Genomic DNA, 27269 nt, shown 5'->3' on the forward strand with positions numbered 1-27269 from the left:
AAAAGAAGAAAAAAGAACTAGATTTGGGGTAAAAAGATGTAATTTAAAGTTCTGCTCAGCTATTCACTAGCTTGGGGGATTCTGTCTTAGTTCTCTAATGCTGCTGTAACAGAAATACCATAAGTGAGTGGTTATAAGGAATAGAAATTTATTTCCTCACAGTTGAGGAGGCTAGAAGTCCAAATTCAGGGTACCGGCTCTATTCAGGGGGAAGGCTTTCTCTCTCAACAGGCTCTGGAGGAAGATCCTTGTCTCTTTTTCAGCTTCTCTTCCTGGGCTCCTTGGTGATCTTCATTTGCATGGCACCTATCTGCTCCTTTTATATCTCAAGAGACTGACTCAAGACACGCCCTACACAAATACTGCTTTATTGACACAACAACAACAAAAACCCATTCCCAAATGGGATTTTAACCACAGGTACAGGGGTTAGGCTTTACAGTTCATATTTTTAGGGGACACAATTCAGTACATAACATTCTACCCTTTTTATGTACCCCAGTTTACATTCTTCCCACATGCGAAACTCCTTCACCCCATCACGTCATCCCAAAAGTCTTAAATCAACTCTAAGTCCAAAGTCTCGTCTTCTGAATCATCTAAATCAAGTATGAAATATGAGTGAGACTTTGGGCATATTCCATTTTTGGGCAAAATGTCTCTTCATCTGTGAACCTGTGAAATCTAGAAACAAGTTATCTGCTTCCAAAATACATTGGTGGAACAGGCACAAGGTAGGTATTTCCACTACAAATGGGAGATATTGGAGGGAAAGTAGGAATAATGGGCACCAAGAAAGTCCAAAACCAAGCAGAACAAATTACATGAGCTCCCAAAGCTTGAAAAATAATCCTCTGATTTCCATGATCATGTGGGCAATGGCCCGCCGTCCAGGCTCTGGGTGCTGGCCATGCTCTCCGGAGCTTGGGGAATTGTCTGCACCTCTTTGGGGCAGTTCTACTCTGTCACATGGAGTCACTATAAGTTGAAAATCAACTTGATGGTGTACAACAACATAGTCTAGTCCATAAGGCAGGAAAATAAAAAGATAATTATATTATAAGAGAGAGAAAGAGTACCTACTATAAATAAATCCTTCTAATTGTGGCAACCTACTTCTAGAAATTTATTATCTCAAATAATTAATGATGTGTGCAAGTATTTAACTGCAAATATATGTAATACACCATTATTAATCATTTAATTTTTAGGATCTAAGTGTCCAATGGTAAATATTGTTAATTATTTTACAGTATGTCCTTACAATAGAAAATTACGTGTACAACAAGGACGTTGTATAAGAATATTTAATAATATGAAAACTAGTCATGATACCTTATTAAGTGAACAATGTGAGTTAAAAACTATAGTTTCATATTAGGGTCTTCATTATCTGAGATTTCTTTACGTGAATCCTGTTGTTGAGAGTAAAGTTGTTGTAACATAAAAATAATTGATGAATTACTTAAAAAAACAGTCCTTGCTCAAATATCGCTCCTTGCTCAACACCAAATGTTGATTGCAATGGTGTCTTAGTTTGTGGAAAACTTGTTGATTTTTGATGTTTTACAGGAAGCTGCCAACTCTGGCATGTTGAAACACCTCATTTTTTTAGTTTTCATAACTATTGCCCTTTCTTACCAATATCTTTATAAATCCAATCCCTATTTGTCTTTGGGGGTTGGAAACATTACATATAAAATTACAGATATATTTGAATACATACATACATAAAAAAATACACGTATCTATGAAAAAATGGATGATGGCATTTTGTCAGACGAGGTAATAATTCCACTTGTGGAAGGCTCTGGGTCATCTGTATTACCCCTGGGAATGGGGATGGCTTTTGTTGTCAGAAAATCACTGAAAATTGTCTATATGGTCCTTTTATGCAGTACAGAATTATATACACCACATATTACTAGCAATACCTATTGCTGTCTAGTGGATTCCAACCCATAGCAACCCTATAGAACAGAGTAGAACTTCCCCATAGAGTTTCCAAGGAGCACCTGGTGGATTCGAACTGCCGACCTTTTGGTTAGCAGTCATAGCTCTTAACCACTATGCTACCAGGTTTTCCATTACTAACAATGAGATGTGTCAAAAAAAAACCCAGACATTCATAAGTGCGGTTCATTGTAACTCAAATACGTTGTAAGTTGGGGGCTACCTGTAAATATCTAGAAATGATCCTAAAGAGGCCCAAATCTGTTTATTGTTGATTGTAAACAATAGAAGAGGATCCTACTGTTCCCCATTTCAGCCTCAGGCTGGGGTTCTCCAAAGATGGATACTTACCATCCTTCATGATGGGTGGCCTTTTTGATGAGCACACTAACAAAGGTTAGTGTGGACCTGGACCTGGCTCGCTTCCCATTATTCCGGTACCAGGAAAAGACAAAGGAGTAGGGGTCAGGGCAGAGCAGGGTGGATATAAGATGAGTGGTAGCAGATTAGATTGTGACCAGTGTACAGACTTCTGAATCCTTCTGGGCCCCACATTATACCTGTTCTCATCCCTCCAGAGAGCAGGTATAATATGGAAATTAAAAGCCTAAAGTCTGGAGTCAGACTTCAAATCCTTATTAAAAGACAAGTGTCCCTGGACTGTTACTTATTCTCCTTGCTCACCCACAAACTGTGATTTAAACATTTACCTATTTTGTAGGATGGATATGAGTCTTCAATGAGATGGTTCATGTGAGATGCTTAGAACAGGGCTGGGCATAAATTAAGCTGCAACTTTATGTTAGCCACCATCCCCTCACCACCAGCACTGCCATCATATTGTCCCTACCACCATCATCATCATCATTCCACCGCCCTCCTTGTCATCATCCTATCAGTGACTGTAGGTGATAATACCTGTTTTCCAAATTGACTCTTCTAAATGATTTTCATTGTTTCATATGTTTAAAAAAATCATATTTAAGCTTACTAGGTAGTTGGGGTTCTAGTCCCTGTTCTATTTACTTAATATTAGACCTTGAACAAATCATTCAATTAACTTGAGCCTCACTGGAAACCCTGGTGGCATAGTGGTTAAGTGCTATGGGTGCTAACCAAAGGGCCGGCAGTTCAAATCCACCAGTTGCTCCTTGGAAACCCTATGGGGCAGTTCTACTCTGTCCTATAGGGTCACTATGAGTCGGAATTGACTCGATGGCAACAGGTTTTTTTAGGTAGGTTACAATCTCTGAAAGTCAAGTAGCATTTGCTGTTTCATCATCATACCATCACGATTCAACATTTAAAGGAGTTCTGGTGTTGCAGCAGAGCCCTGGTGGTGCAGTGGTTAAGAGCTTGGCTGCTAATCAAAAGGTCAGCAGTTCGAATCCACCAGCTAGCTGCTCCTTGGAAATCTTATGAGGCACTTCTCCTCTGTTCTGTAGGTTCGCTATGAATCAGAATTGACTCAATGGCAATGGGTTTGGTGTTACAATGGTTAAGTACTCAGCTACTAACCAAAATGTTGGCAGTTCAAATTCACCCAGTGGCTCCATGGGAGAAAGATTTGGCAATCTGTTTCTGTAAAGATTATAGCCAAAAAAAAAAAAACCCCTATTGGGTGGTTCTACTCTGCCACATGGGATTGAAACCAACTCAGCGATGCCCAATAACAACATTTAGCATTTGATGGCCATCATTGGTCAGTGGTTAAAATGACAATATTGATATTTCACCTGCTCCATTACTCCATTTCCATCTTTTAAAATAAAAGCCCTGAACATAGGTGTTAAATTTTTCACAATATGTGAGAATAGATCCATGGGGGTTGTCTTAGTCATCTAGTGCTGCTATAACAGAAATGCCACAAGTGGATGGCTTTAACAAAGAGAAGTTTATTTCCTCACAGTCTAGTAGGCAAGAAGTCCAAATTCAGGGTGTCAGCTCCAGGGTAAGGCTTTCTCTCTCTGTTGGCTCTGGAGGAAGGTCCTTGTCATCAATCTTCTCCTGGACTAGGAGCTTCTCCGTACAGGAACCCCAGGTCCAAAGGAAGCACTCTGCTCCAGGTGCTGCTTTCTTGGTGATATGAGGCCCCGTGTCTCTCTGCTCACCTCTCTCTTTTATATCTCAAAAGAAATTGGCTTAAAACACAACCTGATCTCCTGGATCTCATCAACGTAACAGCCACTAATCCACCTCATCAGCATCACAGTGATAGAATTTACAACACATACGAAAACCACATCAGATGACAAAATGGTAGACAATATTGGGAATCACGGCCCAGCCAAATTGGTACACATATTTTTGGGGGACACAATTCAATGCCTGACAGGGGCCTTTGGATTAAAAGTCATAAATGAGACTGTATCAACAATTTTATCTTTCATCTCTGACCCTTTATAATCTTGCATGTCTGACCTCCAAAATTAAGGGAAACTGAAATTATAATGGCTTAGTAGGACAGATGTTTCTCGTCCAATAACTCTTCAACCCTTCTTTTTTACTGATACAAGTCATGATTTTGGTGAGGAAAGCAACATGACCAGCTGAGAGTTTACATTTCCTAGCGTCCTCTGAAGATAAGACTAATCATACAGCAATGTTCAGGCCGGTGAGAGGTAAAATGGAAGTTACTTAGTGGCGCTTGCTGTGAAGCACTGAAAGGACTCAACTCACATCTACCCTTTTGCCCATTCTCTTTTTTCCTGGCTGAGATGTGGGTATAATGGCTAGAACAGCAACAGCCATACTGCTCTCATGAACAGTGAGACATCAATGACCTCACGGAGCCACCATACCAACTCTAAGCGACCTACCTTCAAGTCTCAAGTTGAGCCTATATTTTTAACCTACTTTCTTCCTTGCTTCTCTTATTCTTTCCAACATAATAGGTTTACTAAGCTTGAATATAAACATTTGGCTTTTTTTCCCTATGTGATATGTTAATATTAACATATTGTATTTTCATAACAAAAAACCTTTCCCTTATTCTTATGACCAACAAATTAATAAATTTGTGTTAATAAACACATATTATCTACCAAGAGCTGTGATAAACATTGTGAGAAATGCAGTAATTCTTTTAGATTGCTTATAAACTGGTAAGACATTCACAATCTAGTGTGTAGCTTCATTGTAGTAACGTGCAGCATCCAAAGCCTTAATACTGCAGAGAAGTCGTAAAGGACCTAGTCAGATTTCCCCTAGGATACCATGGTTATGTATTATCTGCACTTAACATTTGGTAAGGATCAGGATATTATGCATATGTATTATCTGAGCTTAGTATTTGGTAAGAATCAGACCTAAAAGAGGTTTCTACAGAGCAGCCTGATTTTTAAATCCACCCCCCACATAAAAATAATTTTCAAATGATAAGGAAATACATTTTAGATTATTGTCCTCAAACTAGTCATTTTCCATGTAATACATTACTATTCACAGGAGATACAATTTTGGGACCACAAATGCCTATGAAAAGCCCGTATCCTCAAAAAATGTCATTTAACCACAAGTCAACAGCATAAAGTTGGTTTGTCTGCATATTTTATGGGCTCTTCTGAGGCTACCATGGAGCTCATCAATCCTTGTGATATTTTTATCTTCCACGAGGAGCCTGAGTACTTATGGGCCAAGTGCAAAGGAATGTGTGGTTAAAAACAAACCATCTCCAGGGAATTCTCTGCTAAATTCACAAACATTATCTTTAAAGCTCAAAGAATCCTCTTAATACTGTATCTATTTAACATGAACATTGCAAAAAGGTTAAGACATAATATGGTTGGATTTCCTCCAAGTAAACATGAGTTGAGAAGGGCCTGAGGATTGTGATTTTCTGTAGCACAGCCTTGCCTTGAGAGGTACAATGGTTATAGGCCCTGCTTCTTTAATATTCTTATGATAGAAGCATAGCACTCATTCATTCATTCATCCGACAATATAGCTAGATTCCAGGCACTGTGCTTGGTGCAAAAGTTATAGCAGCTAATAAGATGGAGCTCACATCCTTAAGTAAACAAAACAAAACAAACCTATAATTTCATGAAAAAAGAAATAAAGCAAGAGAGTAATTGCTGTTGTTTTTGTTAGGTACCGTCAAGTTGGTTCCGACTCATAGTAACTCTATGTACTACAGAACGAAACACTGCCCAGTCCTGCACCCTGCTCACAATCGTTGTTATGCTTGAGCCCATTGTTGCAGCCACTGTGTAACTAGTAGGGACAAAACTTGATAGAGTAATCAGAGAAATACCTCCAAGGGAGAGCTGAGTAATAAACAATAGTGAACCATGCAAAGATCCAGAGGGACAATATTCCATTTAGCAGTAATTGTTGTTGCTATTGTCAGGTGCTGTCAAGTTGGTTCCTACCCATAGCGACTTCAAGGACAACAGAACGATACACTGCCCTGCCCTGCACGATCCTCACAATCATTGCTATGCTTGAGCCCCTTGTTGCAGCCACTGTGTCAATCCATCTCGTTGAGAATCTTCCTCTTTTTCACTGACCCTAGTCGGAATTGAATCAATGGCACTGGGTTGTTTTTTTTTCCTACTTTACCAAGCATGACATTCTGCAGGGACTGGTCCCTCCTGATAACGTATCTAAAGTATGTGAGGTGAGGTCTTGCCTTTCTCACTTCTAAGGAACATTCTGGCTGTCCTTCCTTCAAGACAGATTTGTTCGTTCTTCTGGCAGTCCGTGATACATTCAATATTCTTCATCAACACCATAATTCAAAGGTGTCAGTTCTTCGCTCTTCCTTACTCCTTGTCTAACTTTCACATGCATATGTGGCAATTGAAACTACCGTGGCTTGGGTCAGGCAAACCTTAGTCCTCAAAGTGATATCTTTGCTTTTTAACACTTTAAAGACATCTTTTGCAGCAAATTTGCCCAATGTAATAAAATAAAAAAAAAAAAAAAAGAGGAAAACCCTCGATGAGATGTATTGACACAGTCACTGCAGCGATGGGCCCCGACACAGAACGGCGCAGGCCTGGGCAGGGTTTCGTTCCATTGTACGTAAGGTCACCATGAGTCAGAACTGACTTGGTGGCACCTGACAACAACAACAACAACAACGATAAGTCATTTGATTTCTTGACTGATGCTTCCATGGGCATAACAGTAATACCAAAGCCAAACCAAACCTGTAGCTGATGGGTCGATTCTGACTCACAGAGCCGCTACAGGACAGAGTAGAAACGTCCCATAGGGTTTCCAAGGAGCCGGTGGTAGATTTGAACTGCCAACCTTTTGGTTAGCAGCCAAGCTCTTAACCTCTGTACCACCAGGGCTCCATAGCAGTAATAGCAAGTGCAAATGCCCTGAGGTAGGAAAGAACTTGAACTGTTCAAGGAGCACAATGTAAAAGGGAGAAATTTATAGATGAGACTAGAATGGCTCACAGGGGCCCCATGACAGAGGGTCTTATAGACCAAAACTAGGAGCTGGTATGTTATTCTACTCTATTGGAAAAATCAGGGGCAGGAAGACATATGATTTCGAAAATGTTATTCTGCTTGCTGTGTGGAAAAAAAATGAAATAGGGTGAGAATGGAAGCAGGGAGGCTGTTTAGAGAGAGGACTGTGTCTAGGAAAGAGATCATAGCAGATTGGATTAGGGGAAAGCCATGGAGATCCTTCACTCACAAGGTATTAGACATTGCACTCATGCTTCAAGAATATTGAAACTCACAACAACATCTTGAAAAGGCACCTTTTTACTTCCATTTTTTATACGACAAAACTGAGGCTCAGAGAGATTAAAAATTTTTCATATAATCACACAGTCAGTAAGTGGCAGGCCCTATACTAAGTCAGCCCAACTGCAGAAGCTATGCTCTTAAGTGTTACATTATCATGACTCCAAGGAGTCAGTTGCTGTGCTTTTTCCTGGATGAGATGATGGGAGTGGAGGCCATAGTTCTCCGGAAGTGGGAGCATTTGACTTTCTTCCATGGAGAATGTAGCTCCATAGGCTAGCCCATGATTGTGAAGGGTCTGAGATTGCATCCTACTTGCAAGCTAATGGTTACACAGATGCTGGCAGAAACATGAAGGTCTTGTGTCAGAGACAAAGACCTTTATTATGGCACAACAAGCAGTATGAGCCTCATGTTTGCATTTGTTCCCCTTGACTCCCAAGTCCCATGGGAAGACAGAGTTGGTGAAAAGAGTACTGAGCTTGGGGAACCCAACACTTCTATGGTGAGTGGTAAGCCAGCCGAAGCCCTGGTGGCTAAGTGGTTAAGTGGTCTGCTGGACCTGAAAGATTGGTTGTTCGAACCTACCAGCAGCTCCATAGGAGAAGGATGTGGCAATCTGGTTCCATAAAGATGGGAGTTTTGAAATTCCTATGGATCATTTCTACTCTGTCTATAGGGTCACTATGAGTTGGAATTGGCTCGATGGCAATGAGATTTAAGCAAGTCTGCTCATTATCTAGGAGGAGAGATCACTTTATCTCTAAAAGTTGCTTGCCACAGGCACAACCCTGAAAACGGCCTGGATAAAAATGGGTCGGGGCCTTGCATTCTTGGCGTACCCAGCAAGAATGTGTCAGAATGCTCAGGGCACATGGCAGTTTGCCTCTCCTCACAAGGAAGGCTGTCAGGTTACCCCAAAGGAAACAGAGTCATCTTTGTAAGGACAACTTCCTCAGGATTGATACAGGCGCTTACCTCAAAGCTAACTCTCACTTTGTCCTATAAAGGAGCTGGAGAGCGCCTAAGAATCAGAGTAGTGGTGTAAAAGTTATGAGTGTGTTTGGCTGCAAGTAAGAGAATACTCATTTTTCAGGATTTTTAAAAGAGTGTTTCGTTTTGTCACATAAAACAAAGTTTGGAGAGAAGTGGCTCGCTGGTGATGGTTCAGTGGCTCAGCAACTTCAGGGCTCCATCAGCATCCCTGCAATTTTCTAAACTTTCCATTTATGGTTACAAGCTGGCTTTGAGTCTTCCAAGCCTCCTGTTCTTACCCGATAATTTCAAAAGGAAGAAGAAGTGGTGTGGAGAATTTCTGTTCCAATGACGTCCCCTTATCAAGAACAAAACTCATGTTCCCAGAAGACCACAAGGGATTTCAGCTTCCATCTCAACGGGAAACATGATCATCTCTAATCCGTGGCTGACTCTTCTCTTTCCTGAGGCACCTCTGCCGACATTTGTGGAAAAAAATTGAGGTTCTGTTATTGAAGAAAAAAAGGAATTGTTGGCCTTTGGGTTGGCAAACTTCTACCACAATTACTCCCTGGCATTTATACAGGGCACTGGGCAAGAAGGAGAAACAGGAATACCATAATCACTAAAGCAAGAAGTGGCTTCAGAGATTGCTAGCCAGCAGCAACAATGAGGAGGGATTCTCTCATCTATACTGGCTTGGTCTGGCAATGGATACCGAGCCTGCCAATTAATCTGGCAAAGAACTCCACTTCAGTGGACTTTAAATAAAGAGCACCGAAGAAGATAAACAGGAATTATTTTGTAATCTGCCTGAGTCACAGATTCGAGGGGGAGAAGGCCTTCTTGGCATATGCCATCAACGGTCTACAAGCAGAAGGGAGTGGAGAGAAAGCTGTTTGTGTGCCTGGAACCTGTCACAAAAATCCCAAACAAGCAAAATGAATGCTACAATTCTCAGTGGGTAACCCAGCCCAAGACTCAGCCCAGTCTGTTGGCTTGGAGATGTAGTCAGTGTTATTTTCTTCCTTGTAGTAATATTCACCATATTGATGGTAATTTGCAGGTTTTTAAGTTCTGCATACATTCCTACTGAAATATTCCTTTTCTGCCTCTCTGAGACCTTGCTCAAGAAACCACCTGAGCTAAGCAGAAAAAGAAGAAAAGAAAAAGAGAAAAAAAAAAAGAAAGAAATTATACTTTGATCAGGAAATGTCTTTGGAAGTTTCTCCTGGCTTTTGCACATAACATACTGCCCCTATTGAGATGACAGGGGCAACATTAGTGGATTTATTGTTCGGAATCAGAATCACGGTCATGGGATATTTTTCACTGAGAATTATTTTACACTATTAGGTCTGTAATATACATTTTAAAGGCTTAAAAAAAAGGGGACTTCTTATTTATTTTACTTGCCAAACAACAGCATATTTTTCACACAAAGAGTCTATTACTGTAATTTATTAGGGGTCCTAAGTGCACCTAGAATGGTGAATGTGTTTTTGCACGGAGGGTTGTGTGTGTGTGTTGTGTGAGTGTGTGCATTTGTACGTAGTCAATCTTAAAGGGGCATCAAGGGTGGATTTACATATACAACTGGCTCAAAAGTGTTTACTAAATCAACGCCATTTGGCTCAAATAATAATGTATTTTCAGCCAGGTAATTATTGTTGTAGGTCCAGTGAAGCCTGGTAGTTCAGAGTATAGCTTTGGAGTCAGACTCTGGAGTTAGAATTCCAATTCTAACCCTTTTACTTGACCTTGGGAAAGTTACTTAATTTCTCTGAGCCTCAGTTTCCTCAAGTATCAATTGGGTTAATAATAGTAATAACAGTAGTACTAATACTAGCAGTAATAATGGTGATGATGATGGTGATGAGTAATGGGCACTGTTCTAAGTACTTCCCATGGATTCACTCACTGTATAGTATAATTGGTATAATGTTATTGGTACTCATAATTAGAGAGCTGCTTTCAGGCTGATGTGAGATGCTGGGTGCTTAGCAATACTTCGTACATTGAAAACATATGTTAGCCAGAGTAATGTTAATTGAATGCATGAGCTGGGAAAGTAAGTCAGGCAAAATGGGCAAATTCTACAATTGTTGTTATTAGCTGCTATCGAGTCAGCCCCTGACTCATGGCAAACCCATGTGTTACAGAGTAGAACTTCTCCATAGGGTTTTCTTGGCTGTAACCTTTATGAAGGCAGTTTGCCAGGCCTTTCTTCCGAAGCACCACTACATGGGTTTGAACTGTCAACCTTCAGATTAGCAGCCAAACACAAACTGCTTGCTTGACCCAGGCCCCTTATTCTACAATTAGACCTAGCCAAACATCTCCAAACCAAACCAAAAACCAAACCCATTGTCGTCCAGTCGATTCCGACTTATAGCAACCCTATAGGAGAGAGTAGAACTAGCCCCATAGGGCTTCCAAGGAGGTACTGGTGAATTCGAACTGCCGACCTTTTGGTTAGCCGCCATAGCCCTTAATCACTATGTTACCGGGGCTTCCCAAACATCTCCAGTGTACATTAATTATTGAATTTAGAGGCAATGCCTATGCCTTCTGGGCAAAGGATCTTCAGTATGGATCTTACCCTGCCAGAATTCACAAAAACCAGCTAACCGCAAAGGATTCCTTGTCTAGATTCTTCCATGTGTTTGAATGTAGATCTGGGTATTTATAGCTGGAACCTCAAGAGTTTAATTAAATATTTGCACAACAGATTTTTAAAAGAACGTTTGGGGAGGAGGGTTACACCCCCACTGTGATTCCAGATCGGCTCCTCACCCACTTGGCATTTTCCTTTCATTGTCTGGCACACACCACCGCTGAGCAACATCTGACTGATGACACGGAGCCCGCACCTGTGAAATGCTCAGATGGGCTTCTTGTGCCTCCTGGCTTCAGCAAAGCTGCCAAGCTCTTCCCGCTGACTTTTTAATAATGGATGCAGGAAACTGTTGCCACCATTCAATCGTTCATTCATATATTTATTCATTCATTCACTCTTCCATTCTGCAAAGAGCACCCAGAGCCATCTTTGAAGACGGTAATTCACATCATTTCTTTTTTTTGTTGTTATTTTCTTAAAAAAAATAATAATTTATTTTTATTTTGTTGTTGTAAATATATACAGCAGACATACACCAATTCAATAATTTCTACATGTACAATTCAGTGACGTTGATTGCTTATTCAAATTGTGCAACCATTCTCACTCTCCTTTTCCAAATTGTTCCTGCCCCATTAACGTAAACTCACTTTCACCTAAGGCTCCTATCTAACTTTCATGTTGCTCTTGTCCATTTGCAGATCACATTTCCTAAATGTTTACAACCTCCAGAGAGTTCTCATGGCTCCCAGGAGGAAAATCCATCCCCTTCCTTGGCCTCTGAGATCCTGCATGGTCAAGACCTTGCCTGGTCGGCTGTACCAGTCTTACCGTTGGTTATTGAACAGACCAAACTCACTCAGCCTCAACGCCTGTATGCTTTTCCCTACCTCCTTCAAGACAGGCTCATTTCAAATACTCCCTCACCAGGCAGGCCTTTCTTGTCCATCCTACTTAAAGTAACTCTCCCTTCCCTGGTGATGCCTAGAACAAAGCCAAACACATAATAGGTGCTAGCAATAAATTAAGCTAAATTGCATTTATTATGCTTCTAACCAGTTGCCATCAAGTCAGCGCCAACTCATGGTGACCCCATGTGTGTCAGAGTAGGACTATGTTCCATAGGGTTTTCAGTGGCTGATTTTTCAGAAGCGATTGCAAGGCCTTTCTTCTGAGGTATCTCTGGGTGGAGTGGACACCTCAACCTTTCAGTTAGCAGCCAAGCTTCTACTCTGTGCAAATTGTTCTCTTGAAAAAAAAGATATTCAGGAATATAATTAAAACCATAGAGGTTTCATGAGATTTTCAGTGATGTCTTAGAAGAAAGGAGTAAGAGTAATGGCTAATGCTTGGAATGGTGCATTCAACTCTAAATGGCTGTAGAAGCCAGGAAGATAAAGAGTGTCTGAAGTCAATCTAATTTTAGAGAAAGGAGAAAGAAAGGGTGGGGCCTGTGGACAAACTTAAGAGCCATGCCCCACCTAAAATAAATTAAAAAGAAAAAAAAAAAAGGGTCTAACAATAGCGACTCATTCCATCAAATGGTTTCCAATGCTTGATGTAGTATTTACTCTGCCAGGCAGTTTGCTGTGTGCCTTATGGACTCATTCTAGCTTTCACAACAACCCCAAGAAAGTGGTACTATTATTATTTATGTATGTGGTACTTGAGCTTATAGAATGGAAGTCTACAAAGGGCCAGAGGGCAAACAATTTCAGCTTTGGAGGCCATACAGGTCTCTGTCACAACTATCCTACTGTGGTATTGTAGCACAAAAGCGGCCAAAGACATGAGGTAAACAAATGGAGTTGTGTGCCAATAAAACTTGATTTACAAAAACAAGCAGCAGTCCAGATTTGGCCCACAGGCTGTACTTTGACAACCCTGGTTATAAAGGAGAGATAATTTGTTGTTGTTGTTAGCTGCCCTCAAGCCAGCTCTGACTCATGGCAACCCCGTGTACAATGGAAGGAAAGATTGCCTATTTCTATGCGATGGTTGGTATCCTCGAATCCATTGTTGTGGCCACTGTGTATTTTGTGTGCCTTCTAATCTTTTTTTTTCTTTCTTTTCTAAGCTAGGGTTTTTTTTTTTTTTTTTTTTTTAGGGGCCTTATCTTCTAGCACTATATCTGACAATATTCTGTTGTGATTCATAGGGTTTTCATTGACTAATTTTTGGAAGTAGATTGCCAGGCCTTTCTTCCTAGTTTACCTTAGTCTGGAAGCTACACTGAAACCTGCCCACCACGGGTCACCCTGCGGGTATTTGAAATACTGGTAGCATAGCTTTCAGCATCCTAGCAATGCCCAAGCCTCTGCTGCATGGCAAACTGACAGACAGGTAGTGAATAGGTAATTTGCCTACATTTCAATAACTGTAAAGTGGCAGCTAGAGTTTGAACTCAGGTTCTCCTCATTTCTGAAGTCTAGGTTCTAAATATTCCTCTCGCGTCCTGTCTCCCCTTCCTGCTGATCCATCCAATTGGTCAGGGCCACCGCGCTTTTTAATAGCTATAATAAATATTTATTGGATGCTTACTACACGCCAGACACTGTCTAAGGGCTGAATATATATTAACTGATTTAATCCTTACAGTTGTTAAAGGAAGAAGCCATCATTCCATATTGAAACAAAAAGCTGACTTTATCGCTTGCTAAGCGTGGGAGAATGTTCTAAGAAGGCCCAGTCTTCCCTGAACAAACAGAGCTGATCTTTTTAGGGTTTGGAAGGATTGTGGAGTTTGAGGACTGTCTGACTCTCAGAGGTGGGGAACTGATGAATTGCTTGAGGCCAGGTTAGTTGAGCTAGACTGCTACGGATGGACTGGCTGTCAGAAGCATGCATCCTGGGCGAGCTGTCAAAGGGATGGAATGAAACCCATTTCTGGTGATTGCTTATTCTTAGCTTAGACAAGGGTCAAAGCTCAATCAGTATTTTTTTTTTTTCCTCCTGGATTTGGATTATAAGAACTTTTTGTTCTTATAACAATCCAATAAGGATTTTACCCCATTTAATGTATGGGAAAACTGAGGCACATAGAGGCTAAGTGGCTTGTCCAAGATCTTAAAGCTAGTAAGTGGTCATTGTTTTTAGGTAACACGAAGTCGATTTTTGACTCATAGTGACCCCATGTGACAAAGTAGAACTGCCCCACAGGGTTTTCTAGACTAAAAAAAAAAAAAAAAATTTTTTTTTTAATCTTTATGGGAGCAGATTGCCAAGTCTTTCTCCTGCAGAGCTCCTGTGTGCATTGGAACCTTTCGGTTAGCAACTGGGCACTTAATAGGTTGCACCACCAGGGCTCCTTAGTGAGTGATAGAACCAGGATTTTAAAACAGAAAGTCTGGCTCCAGACTCCCTGCTTTTATCATGAGCCTCTACTGCTTCCCAGGTCAAGCGCTTCCTTTCCATGAGTATCCCAGGTTGATGACTTGTAGGCTTTTAAGTTAATTTCCAGCTCTAATGTACATTTTACTTATTGTAGCTCATCATTTGTTCTCATCTTGGCTCCCTTTTTGAGATAACAAATAGCCATTTAGAAAAGAACATTCGCAAGGCCAAATTTCTTGATATGAAATACAGTGCCATTTAAGGTAATTGTTCCTAATATTTTAGCTTTGAACCAAAAAGTCAGGCTTGCTTTAGCTGAAAGGTTAATAAGCAAAAAGCTTAGCTTCACAGAACACCAGGACAGATAAATGACTACGTGAAAGATGATGCGAAACTGTAGCCTACTTTGACCCTACTGGCTTTGTTCCTGACTCTTGGACCAACCTTGCAAAAGGTAAATGGAAAACAAAGAGGGAAGACAAGTCTATCTCTCTGGAAAATCATGTTCTGCCTTCTACAACCTACAGGGCTCCATGGCCATGGCCAACATTCATGACAGGACTCGAAGGATTAGAACAAGGGAAGGCATCATCTCCTTGACCGCACACTGGCTCAGAGGAGAGATGCTTTCGAACTTAGTTCAGTTTCACCAATAACTAGATATAAAATCCTGAGAAATAGGTGGGCTTGATCCAGGATTCCGTTTCCTCATTTTTTTAATGGTGATAAAATTACCTCCTTCAGAAGGGTGCTGAGGGGAGAATAATGAGATTGAAGGAAAAATACCATACACAATCCCTACCAAATTTATCTAGAAGATGAGAATATATGCATGAAATAGCTTTATGAAGTCTAGAATTCTTTTATTGCAGACTACACTTTTTTTTCCCAGAAACTAAACTCCCAAAGGTGTATTTTTTACCAGAATAATAAGTAACCTCAAAATAAGTGGCATATACAGAAAAGATCGATAACTTCTGACCTAGAACTGATTCTGCCACAAGTTTCAGAAACTGCTTCCTTTCTTTATATGATGGACACTTAGAAGAAAGCTGGTTTCTCCCCTGAGATGCAAAGAAATATTTTTGTTTGTGCTGGAAGAAAAGGGAAGTTTCGTCAAGTGCAGATCATCCATATTTGGATCTTTCACTGAACTGGTAGAAAAGAGTGTCGATTCAGACAGTTTTATGGAGGAAGCAGAAATACTCTTGGGTGTCTTCAGAAGTCAAGTTTGCATGAAACTAGAAACAAAAAAAGTACCTATAATCTCGTTTTGGGTTTTGTTGCTCATTCACCAGGCACAGAAACTGGAGGTGAAAGATTATACATATATAATACATGGTCCTGTCTCTCGATAGAGCCACAAGTGAGTGGAGAATACACACAAAGAAATATTCATAATATATATTTTATTGAAAGCTATTTCCAAAATGCTGGGCATACAACTGATGTCCTTGAAAGAAATCAGAGAAGGCTTCCTGGAGGTGAAAACAACTGCTCAGAATGAAAACAGAGAAGGTGACTGGGCTAAGGGCCCCGAGGTACAGCTTGCATGTTATTCTCTGTGTGTGGCTGGAGTGGAGAAAGCAAGATGTGTGGGGAAAGTGGGCTGGTGGGAAGTGAGGGCGGCTGGGCCATGTTGGAAAAGGTTTTCTTTTTATGTTATGCTGAAGAATTTTGACTCTATCATCTGTAGAGCAGCAATTATTTTCAATTCCTTAAAAATATTTTCTCTTACTTTAATCCAAACTTGTTATATAAAACTTAAAGTACAGAAAAATATAAAAATGAAAATTGAAATCACCTTTAATTTCAACACCCAGAGACAAAGTTTTTAGTGTTTTATGTATATTCCTTAGCATTTTTGGAGCTCTGGCAGCACAGTGGTTAATGAGCTTGGCTGCTAATCAAAAGGTTGGCAGTTTGAATCCACCAGGCAATCTTTGGAAATTCTATGGGGCAGTTCTACTTTGCCCTATAGGGTCTCTATGAGTAGGAATCCCCTCGAAGGCAATAGTTTTTTTTTTAGCCTTTTTATAATTAAATATGATTTTTTTATTATTTATTTTAATTTTAACTTATTATGTATTACAATATTGAGATCATAAGTCTCCCTCCTCTTTCCCTTTATGTACATCTGTATGTACATATGGAAACCCTGGTGGTATAGTGGTTAAGTGCAATGGTTGCTAACCAAAAGGTTGGCAGTTTGAATCCACCAGGCACTCCTTGGAAACTCCATGGGGCAGTTCTACTCTCTCCTATAGGGTTGCTATGAGTCAGTTTTTTTTGTTGTTGTTTAATGTGTATATAGAGATATATATAGTTTCCTTCTCCTTTTTCACTTAACATGCTGTGATTTTTGTACTAAAGGAATTTTTCTAAATAATGCTGTGGGACAACTACATTTTTAAAAGAAGATTCACTCCGGTAGCAAGGAAGGGTTCTAGAGGCTTGGAGAACATCACGGAAGCTTTTGCCAAACACTTTTGAACTCCTACCATTCTTAGCTGTAGAATTGATTCTGTCTTGATGTATTTTATCTGATCATGTGATTCACAGAAATAAAGTCTGTGGTTCCTTTTATTGGAGGGGAATTTTAAGTCATAAATGAAAAAGAAAACGTCTTGGGCAGAGAAGGAAAAATAACAGTTTTGAAGCATTGCATCTATTTTCTAAAAATAAGCATCCTCCTTTATTTAAACCCAAAGTCTGAGCATGCCTAATATGTGACACTTCAAGCCTGAGAATGCTATGAACTGCATTATTACAAGACACCCAGGCTTTCTTGACAACATTACAACCATCTCAAACAATCTGGCTGAAGAACAAATCTTAGGTCAAAATAGCATCATATTGCACATTCTATTTTTTATTTAATCTTTGAAATTTTAAGTAATAATGCCATCAGAGTAAATCAGAAAAATTCCAGTGTGTATTAAGTAGCTGTACAAGAACGTGGGCTTGTATAATATCTCTCAGGTTTTGTCTAATTCTAAGCTAGTTTCATTTTTTAATATAAAAAATCAGTAGTTTATAGTGCTGTCAACAATATTTAATAATATCCACAAATCCACTAAACCTGAGAATTCAAAAATAGTTTTGCTTGTCTTAAATTAGAGGTTGTCAACTTTATTTTTTAATCGTCATGCCACAACAAACTAAGAACATTCATTTATGATGGCATTTTATGTCTTCAAGAGTTAAAAAAAAATCTTAAGTGTCTAGTGGGAAAAACCAAGTTACCTATAAAAAAAAAAGGAAACAGAAATTGGGCTAGTTGTAACCTTCCCTTCCGGGAGGGGGGAAATTAGATAGCTCTGAGCATTGTTAAAAGATAATTTTCAGCTATATAAAACCAACATCATTCTTAATGGGGAAAGGCTGAAAACATTCCGTGTGAGAACAGGAACAAGACAAGGATGCCCTTTACACTACTCCTATTTAACATTGTGGTGGAAGTCCTAGCTAGAGCAATAAGGCAAGAAAAAGAAATAAAGGGCATCCAAATTGGTAATGAAGTAAAACTGTCCGTATTTGTGAATGATATTATGCTATACATAGAAAACCCAAAAGACTCCATGAAAAAACTACTGGAACTAATAGATTCAGCAGAGTAACAGGATACCAGATAAACATACAAAAATTGGTGGGATTCCTATACACCAATAAAGAGAATGATGAAAAGGAAATCAGGAAAACAATACCATTTATAATAGCCCCTAATAAAACAAAACACTTACTTAGGAATAAATCTTACCAGGGATATAAAAGACCTATAGAAAGAAAACTACAAAAAAAAAAAAAAACCAAAAAAACACAAAACACTACTGCAAGAAACTAAAAGAGATCTACATAAATGGAAAAACATACCGTGCTCATGGATAGGTAGACTCAACACTGTCCTGGAAAGAACTGGAGAAAAAATGTAGAACAAAATTCTAACTTACAAAAAAAGACCAGACATACTGTCCTGACAGAGACTGGAGAAACCATGAGAGTACAGCCCCCCGATACTGTTTTAGCTCAGTAATGAAATCACTTCTGAGGTTCACCCTTCATCCAAAGATTAGACAGGCCCATAAAACAAAATAAGATTAAAGGGGCACACCAGCCCAGAGGCAAGGACTAGAAGGCAGGAGAGGAGAGGAAAGCTGGTAATGGGGAATCCAAGGTTGAGAAGGGGGAGTGTTGACAGGTTGAGAAGGGAGAGTGCTGACATGCTGTGAAGGTGATAACCAATGCCATAAAACAACATGTGTACTAACTGTTCAGTGAGAAGATAGTTTTTTCTGTAAACCTTCATCTAAAGCACAATAAAAAAAATGCAAAAAAAAAAAAAAAAAGACAATTTTTGAGCTGAGGCAATATTATGAGTCCTGCATAGATATCAAGATGAACATGTGTTAAATACTGCATTTTGTTCATTTATGGGAGAACCAGGCTGATGTTATAACCAGCACAGATGTATCTGGACTGAAGGAATGTTGAAATGAATTGCAAATAAAGATAAAACTGCTTTAGCCACGGTGTGGGAAGGAAGAGGATTTGAACATCTATCATATAAGACATAATTTGCATATCTATAAGTTATCTACAGTTTATGAAGTGTTGAAACATAACTCAAAGTCAACGAACAAGGCAAGATTCTGATAATGCAGAAAGATATGCTATAGACAATGCGTGGTTTTCCATTAAAACACAATATATTTTATACCATGATGTCGTCCCGTCCATTTTAGCCCTGCTTTCTTCTTTTCTTTATACCACTCTTCTGCCATACTAAACCCCAGAGAGAGTTAAATGACATGATTTCTACAGGTTTTGAAGGGAAAAAAAGGCAATAAACCAAGAATCAAAGGCCCAAAACTGTCACTATCATTATTTCAGGGCAATGGGTAAATATCTTTCCACCTCAAAGTAACTACTGTGAACCCAGCTGTCATGGATGGAATTGTGTCTTCCCAAAATGTGTGTGAACTTGGCTGGGCCATGATTCCTGGTATTGTGTGGTTGTCCACCATTTTGTGATCTGATGTGATTATCCTCCATTTTGTGATGTATTATAAATCCTAATCTCTATATGTTGCTGATGGAGGACCAGGGTAGGGTCCGTCTAGAGTCACAGTCTTAAAAGAGGGTGTGACTCAGATCACACCCTTACTCAAGTCATACCCCCACTCATGTCACATCCTCACTCAAATTACACCATTACTCAAATTACAACCTTGCTTGAGTCAGGCCTTTTATCTTACAAGAGATAAAAGGAGAAGTAAGCAGAGATGGGGAAAGAGAGATGTCAAACCACATGAAGATCACCCAGGAGCAGAAGCTCAGAAGAGACAAGGACCTTAACTCAGAGCCAACAGAGAGAGAAAGGCTTTCTCTGGAGCTCTCACCCTCAATTTGAACTTCCAGCCTTCTAAACTGTGAGAAAGCAAACTTCTGTTTGTTAAACCCATCCACCTGTGGCATTTCTATTATAGCAGCACCAGATAACTAAGACACCAGGGTTCTCAGCTGTGTTGTTCATTACAAATGACAGATTCCAATTTTTGTAGGCTGAACCTTTTTAAAAATGTACACAAAATTATAAGTTCCCTGAGTGGCGCAAATGGTTTGCTCTCAACTACTAACCTAAACAAACCTAAAGTTTGGCAGTTCAAACCCACTCAGCGAGGCCATGGAAGAAAAGCCTGGTGATCTGCTTCCGTTAAGATTATAGCCAAGAAAACCCTTACAGAACAATTCTATTCTGGAATGTGTGGGATTGCTATGAGTTGGAATTAACTCAACAGCAATGGGTTTGGTTTTGGTTTTATACAAAATTATGAGTACAAAATTAGGTGCAGACGAGGGTCCCGGACAAAGCTGGAGAAAAATGTAGAACAAAATTCTAGCTCAAAAAGAAAGACCAGACTTGCTGGCCTGACAGAGACTGGAGAAACCCTGAGAGTATGGCCCCCGGACATGCTCTCAGCTCAATAATGAAGTCACTCTTGTGGTTCACCCTTCAGCCAAAGATTAGACAGGCCCATAAAAGAAAACGAGACTAAAGGGGCACACCTGCCATGGGGCAAGGACTAGAAGTCAGGAGGGACAGGAAAGTTGGTAAAAGGGAACCCAAGGTTGAGAAGGGAGAGTGTTGACACGTCTTGGGTTTGTTAACCAATGTCATAAAAGAATATGTGTGCTGTTTAATGAGAAACTAGTTTGTTCTGTAAACCTTCATCTAAAGTACAACAAAAAAAAATAATAAATGAAAAAAAGAATTAAGTGCAGAAGAAAATGTTTATTTAGATTGAGAAAATAAATCATAAATCACAGATGATAAATTTTTAAGCTGATAAAGGCCATATAGGTCACAAAGTCCAGAAAAATAGTATAGTATTTATTTTTTGTTAATTAACTGGCACGCACTTTTATAGTGCCTTTTTCCCTACATTTTTTCTTTCTTTCCTTTTTTTTGGCTGCACCTTTTTCAGTTATTCCTTCCCGTATCATGATTTTATACTATAATTTTCTAAAGGGAGAATAGGAAGATAATTCACTCTATTCTCGAGCATGGTTTTTTATTCCTGTGTTGGGGACATTATTGTGCACTGTTTTGTTTGGATCCACCAGACTTCACCAAGATAAATGTGTTGGAGAAGCTGAAATGTGAGGTGGAATATTCCCAGTCTTGTTTCTTCTCTACAGGAGCACATCTTGATTGTGATACTACCTCTGTCCCTGTATCTTTGTGTCATGATACCTGCAGAGTCAACCCAGTAGGCACTAGGACTCTTCCAGGAAGTGATTCCTACACCAGACAGCTAGCAAAACTTACCTGAACACATCAGTGACTGTGGGCCATATACAATGTATCCCACTAAAAGCCAAGTAAAAACCCGTTGCTGTTGAGTCAATTCTGACTCATAGTGACACTATAGGACAGAGAAGAAAATCAAAATCAATGCATCTTAAATTCACCTTTCCCCTAGCCAGATCCAAAAAATGTCACAACCACACCAACACCACCCAATATGTTGTTTTTGTTGGGTGCCGTAGAGTCGATTCCAACTCATAGTGTCCCCATGTGACAGAAGAACTGCCCACAGGGTTTTCTTGAAGTTCTTCAGCTCCATGGAATGACAGTGCTGCACCAATGGATTCAAACATGGCCAGGATTGTGAAGATGGCACATTTGTTTCATTCTGTTGGACGTAGGGTCGCTATGAGTTGGAACCCACTGGACAGCACCTAGCAATAGCAATTGTCAGGTCTTTCTCCTGCAGAGCCACTGGGTGGTTTGAACCATCAACTTTTCAGTTTCAACCAAGCTATCAAAAAAAAAAATTTTTTTTTTTTTTTTTAATGAGGGCTCCTTCCACCCAATGTAAAAAAGTTAGTGGAGAAGAAGAAAGCAGTCTTAACTAATTATATTTTAAACGTCTTACTCATACAAAATTTACAGCAACAAAAAACTGTGATCCTGTGAACATATTGCTAATAATCACACCCTCATTTCTTGCTATGTTGCCAATGGCCTGCCGTTACACAGACTATAATACAAAAAAAAAAAAAAAAAAAAACCCCAAACCCATTGCCTCACTCATAGTGACCCTGTAGGACAAGGTAGAACTGCCCCAGAGGGTTTCCAAACAGTGGCTTGTAGATTTGAACTGCCGACCTTTTAGTTAGTAATCGAGCTCTTAACCGCTGCACCACTGGGGCTCCAGACTATAATAGGCACTTAATAAATCTATGTTTAATGATTAAATAAATACTTGATTAAGTGATACAAAAAGAAGGCTATTTATGGGAGATTGTGTGTGTGTGTGTAGCTGTGTGTGTGTGACCTCAACGGTGGCTTGTATATACAGAAAATTGGCACTGTGGTTAAGAGCTTGGCTGCTAACCAAAAGGTCGGCAGTTCGAATCCACCAGCCACTCCTAGGAAATCCTATGGGGCAGTTCTACTCTGTCCTATGGGGTCGCTATGGGTCAGAATCCACCAACAATGATTTTCTTTAGCCTTTTTATAATTAAATATGATACATTGTTTATTTTAATTTAACGGTATGGGTTTGTTTTTTTGGGTTTTTCTCTTAGGCTGTATGAGTAGATCACATATTTATTATTCTATTTACAAATCCAGCAGATTTAGAAACCACTCTTAAGGAAGTTTCAACTAATATTTGGTTCCTTTTAAACGCCTCAAATATTTTAAGCAGATATCACAAGTTTAATACATTTTCTTTCTTTAACTACCCAAAGATTCTGGATTAATAAAAGCAACCTTTTTTTTCCTTTCTTTCTTTCCTTTTTAAAGTATAGGAGATATTCTCTCATTTAAGGTGTATAGTTACGATTTCAATTCTAGGTTTATTTGTGACCAGAAGTTTCATCCAGGAAACTGCCTGGGTTCTTGCTGGGTCCTTGTAGATCACTTCTTTTTATCTTCTGAGGTTTATGGTGTAGCAGGTTTAAGTGGGGTTCCGAGAGTACAATGTAGATGTTTTTAGGTTTCTATTTGGAGCCCTGGTGGCCCAGTGGTTAAGAGCTCAGCTGCTAACCAAAAGATTGGCAGTTTGAATCCACCAGCCACTCTTTGGAAACCCTATTGGGCAGTTCTACTCTGTTCTATCAGTTCGCTATGAATCAGAATCAACTCGAGGGTGATAGGGTTACAATTTTTTTTGGCATCTCAGGACACATGTAAAATCAAATAATAACTTGCAGACACTGTCTGTGTTGTTTCAATTTAATCTCATTCATTCATTCTACAATGCCAGACTTTGTTCTAGGCACTGAGGTTATAGATAGACAAGTCAGAAAGGTCCTCTCACACACAGAGCACTTAGTCTAATTAGGAGATAGACAGAAAAATTGTTAACACATCCATTAAACAAGATCATTTCAATTTATGATAAGTGTATTGAAGAAAACAATGAATTTTTGTGAGGGCAAGTGTCTTGTGGGGAGCGAAGGTGCTATTTTGGATTCAGGGGTCAGGGAAGGCTTCTTAGAGGAGATGACTTGAGACAAAGCCAAAAACCGTTCATCCAAAAATCTTTAGGAAGCGTGTGCAAAAGAGAGAACAAGCAAGAGCTAAGGTGTTGACATAGGAGTGAGTTTGGTATATTCCAGGAATGGAAAGAAGGTCTTTGTGAATGGTGGGAGTGAGTGGTGAGCAGGAGGCAAGTGGTAGGAGAGGCGATCATGCAGGTGGGCAGGGACCTGGGTGTGTTGGATCTTGTGGACCATGGAAGAAGCATGGATTTTTTTCTATGTGCAAATGGAACGTGACCTTATTGATACTCCTTCAAAAGGAAAGCAACGTCCCATCATTCATAGTTACAAGTGTGCAGTTATTTAAATAGACCGATGTGAGAGTTAAAGCTTGAGACTTATAAGGGAAATCAAAGAAATGTTTAAAATACAATAGTTTAGCTTTTAGTCTCCCTGCAGAATTTCTGCAAAATACACTCTTTTATTGCACGAGCTCCTCGGAAGGTCTAGTGAGTATTTGATTTCATTAGAAAGAGCCCAAGAGCACATATATTCTTTAAGAACCCTGGTATTGAGTGTCAATGATTGTCAGTGGTTTTAGATAGTTTTTCAAGAGATATTATTAGAGTTGTAATCTTATTTTATACTTTAGGCAAAAGAATTTAATGTCTATTGCTTGTAATAGGAAAAAATGGAAATAATTTAAATGTCTATCAATGGAGAAAGAAGAAATAAAATGTGTTATTGTTGTATGATAGAATATGATTCAGGAACTTAATGAGCTAGATCTATGTGTATCAAACTGTACAAGACATCACATAATGATGAGGAAGGAAATGTAGACTGTAGTAAAACATGTATAGAAAAATTTATAACACATAAAGAATTAACCACATTTTGTATATTTTTTTTGTGTATGAAATAAAGCTACAAAGTGTGGATTGGAAGAATGCACATGAAGTCATCATCATGGTTTCTACTAGGAGGGAGAGAAATCAGTTGGGTGGTATAAAAGGACTATATCAACTTTATTGATAACATGTGATTTATATTGAAGATGTTGTTATTGTTGGGTGCCATCGAGTTGGTTCCGACTCACAGCCACCCTATGTACAATGGAACAAAATACTGCCCAGTCCTGCCCCATCCTCACAATTGCTGTTATGCGTAAGCCCATTGTTGTAGCCACTGTGTCAATCCACCTCACTGAGGGTCTTCCTCTTTTTCAATAGCCCTCTACTTTACCAAGCATGATGTCCTTCTCCAGGGACTGATCCCTCCTGATAACATGTCCAAAGTATGTGAGACGTAGTCTCTCCATCCTCATTTCTAAGGAGCATTCTGGCTGTACTTGTTCCAAGATGGATTTGTTCATTCTTTTGGCAGTCCATAGTCTATTTAATATTCTTCACCAACAGCATGATTCACACGTGTCACTTCTTTTGTTTGCCTTATTCATTGTCCAGCTTTCGCATGCATATGAGATAAGTGAAAACACCATGGCTTGAATTAGTGTTCAAGGTGAAGAATTAGTCTTCAAGGTGATATCTTTACTTTTTAACACTTTAAAGAGGTCTTTTGCAGCAGATATGCCCAATACTATGCGTTGTTTGATTTCTTGACTACTGTTTCCATGGGTGTTGATTGTGCATACAAGTAAAATGAAATCCTTGACAACTTCAATCTTTTGTCCACTTATCACGATGTTGCTTATTGGTCAAGTTGTGAGGATTTTTCTTTTCTTTATGTTGAGGTGTGAATGAACAAATCTGTCTTGGAAGAAGTACAACCAGAATGCTCCTTAGAAGCAAGGATAGCGAGACTGCATCTTACATACTTTGGACATGTTGTCAGAAGGGATCAGAGAAGGACATCATGCTTGGCAAAGTACAGGGTCAGCAGAAAAGAGGAAGACCCTCAACGAGGTGGATTGACACAGTGGCTGCAACAATGACCTCAAGCACAGCAACGATTGTAAGGATGGCGCAGAACCGGGCAATGTTTCCTTCTGTTGTGCATAGGGTCGCTATGAGTCGGAACCAACTCTATGGCAGCTAACAACAACATGTTGAGATGTAACCCATACTGAAAACGATCTGCTGTAAATATGACTAAATGTTAATACTTGTTAATTCTGAGAGCTTGTTTCATCTATCAACATACATATCTTTAAAATTTATCAAGATAAGTGAATTGTAATAACATCATGGAATTAACACGATTATAGAGTGCTAACTTTCTACTCAGTATTTCTGGAGGTTTTGTGAAGTATTCTCGAGGCAAAGACATAGTATATGCCTTCATTGAGGGATTGCGGTTGAGAAATGGTGAAAAAGCATTGAAATGCTTTCTAGGAGGCGGGGCCAAGATGGCAGAATAGACAGATGCTACTGGTGAGCCCTCTTTACAACAAAGACCAAAAAAAACAAGTGAAACAAGTATATTTGTGACAAGCTGGGAGCCCTGAGCATCAAAGGCAATCTTAGACAACGAACTGAGGGGCAAAGGGAGGAAGAGACCATTCAGAAGTGGAGAGGCGTTACTGGACCTGAGTTGTGGGGAGCCCTCAGGCACCATTTCTGGAGCGGTGGCAGTGGAGGGCTGGTACTAGCATTTAGCTGCAGTTTCCTCAGGGAGACGCAGCCAGCCACACAGCCCACTCACACCTCCAGAACCTGAGAAGAACAGCGTTCTTGGCAAAAGCTAAGTTCTTGTGTATATTTTACTGTGCCCCTCCCACCCCCAAGCCGGCTTCAGCGGGCTGAATCCCTGGGCCTGAGATAGGCCCTGTTGAGCACCTAGAGCCATCCTCCTAGCCTTGGAGAAGGAAAAAATTTGCAATTAGGGGGAAAAGATAATTTACTAGCTCCATTTGGGTTTTTTTTTTTTTATTAACCAGGGGAGCTCAGGACAGAAGCGGCACCTGTCCAGGCATAAACTGTCCATGAACCTTGAGCATCTTTCCCTTCTGCACGGACATGTGTGGGCCTATTTCAGGAGAATAGGCCCTTGTTGGCAAACTCCAACCATTTCTGCAGTGTGGTGGAGAGGTGGGTGTTTGACATTTGACATTGCTTTGCCTATTAAACAAAGTCCTCACCTACCCACATCAGGGACCTAAGGACTGGCAGCTCCACTCAGGTCACCCAGCCAGCTGCGACAGGGGTCCAAAGATAACTGGTACCTCCCAGTCCTTACAGCCAAAAACTTTGGGTTCTCATGGTCCATCTGCAGAACCCATGCACCTGCACACTTTAGGGAACAGGGATATGTTTTCCTCAGAGACACTCAGGGGTCGGTTCTCAGCCCCCTGCCTTGTTCAGAGTGTGACCCCCTGCTGCAATCAGATACCGGTATATACACCAATCACCCTTGCCCCTCTAAGACTGTAGGACAGAGCCTGTACCATACACTTGATGATCAGCTACCTGGAAACCTGAGCTGAATTCATACAAGAAAACTGAATGGACTCCTAGACTGATATACCTGATAACAGCTCTAGGCAGCTGGGGACAGGACATCAGAGCTCCAAAGGTGGAAATAATCAAGCTAGCTCACTCAAGCAACCCATAGGGGTATACCAAAACAAAACAAAAGCAAGCAGCTACGACACAGTAAGCAAGCATAAACTAATACAATAACTTATAGATGGCTCAGAGACAACAGTCAATATCAAGTCACGT

Source organism: Loxodonta africana, chromosome 24 (genome assembly GCF_030014295.1).
Source record: "Loxodonta africana isolate mLoxAfr1 chromosome 24, mLoxAfr1.hap2, whole genome shotgun sequence".
In the NCBI taxonomy this organism is placed as follows: domain Eukaryota; kingdom Metazoa; phylum Chordata; class Mammalia; order Proboscidea; family Elephantidae; genus Loxodonta; species Loxodonta africana.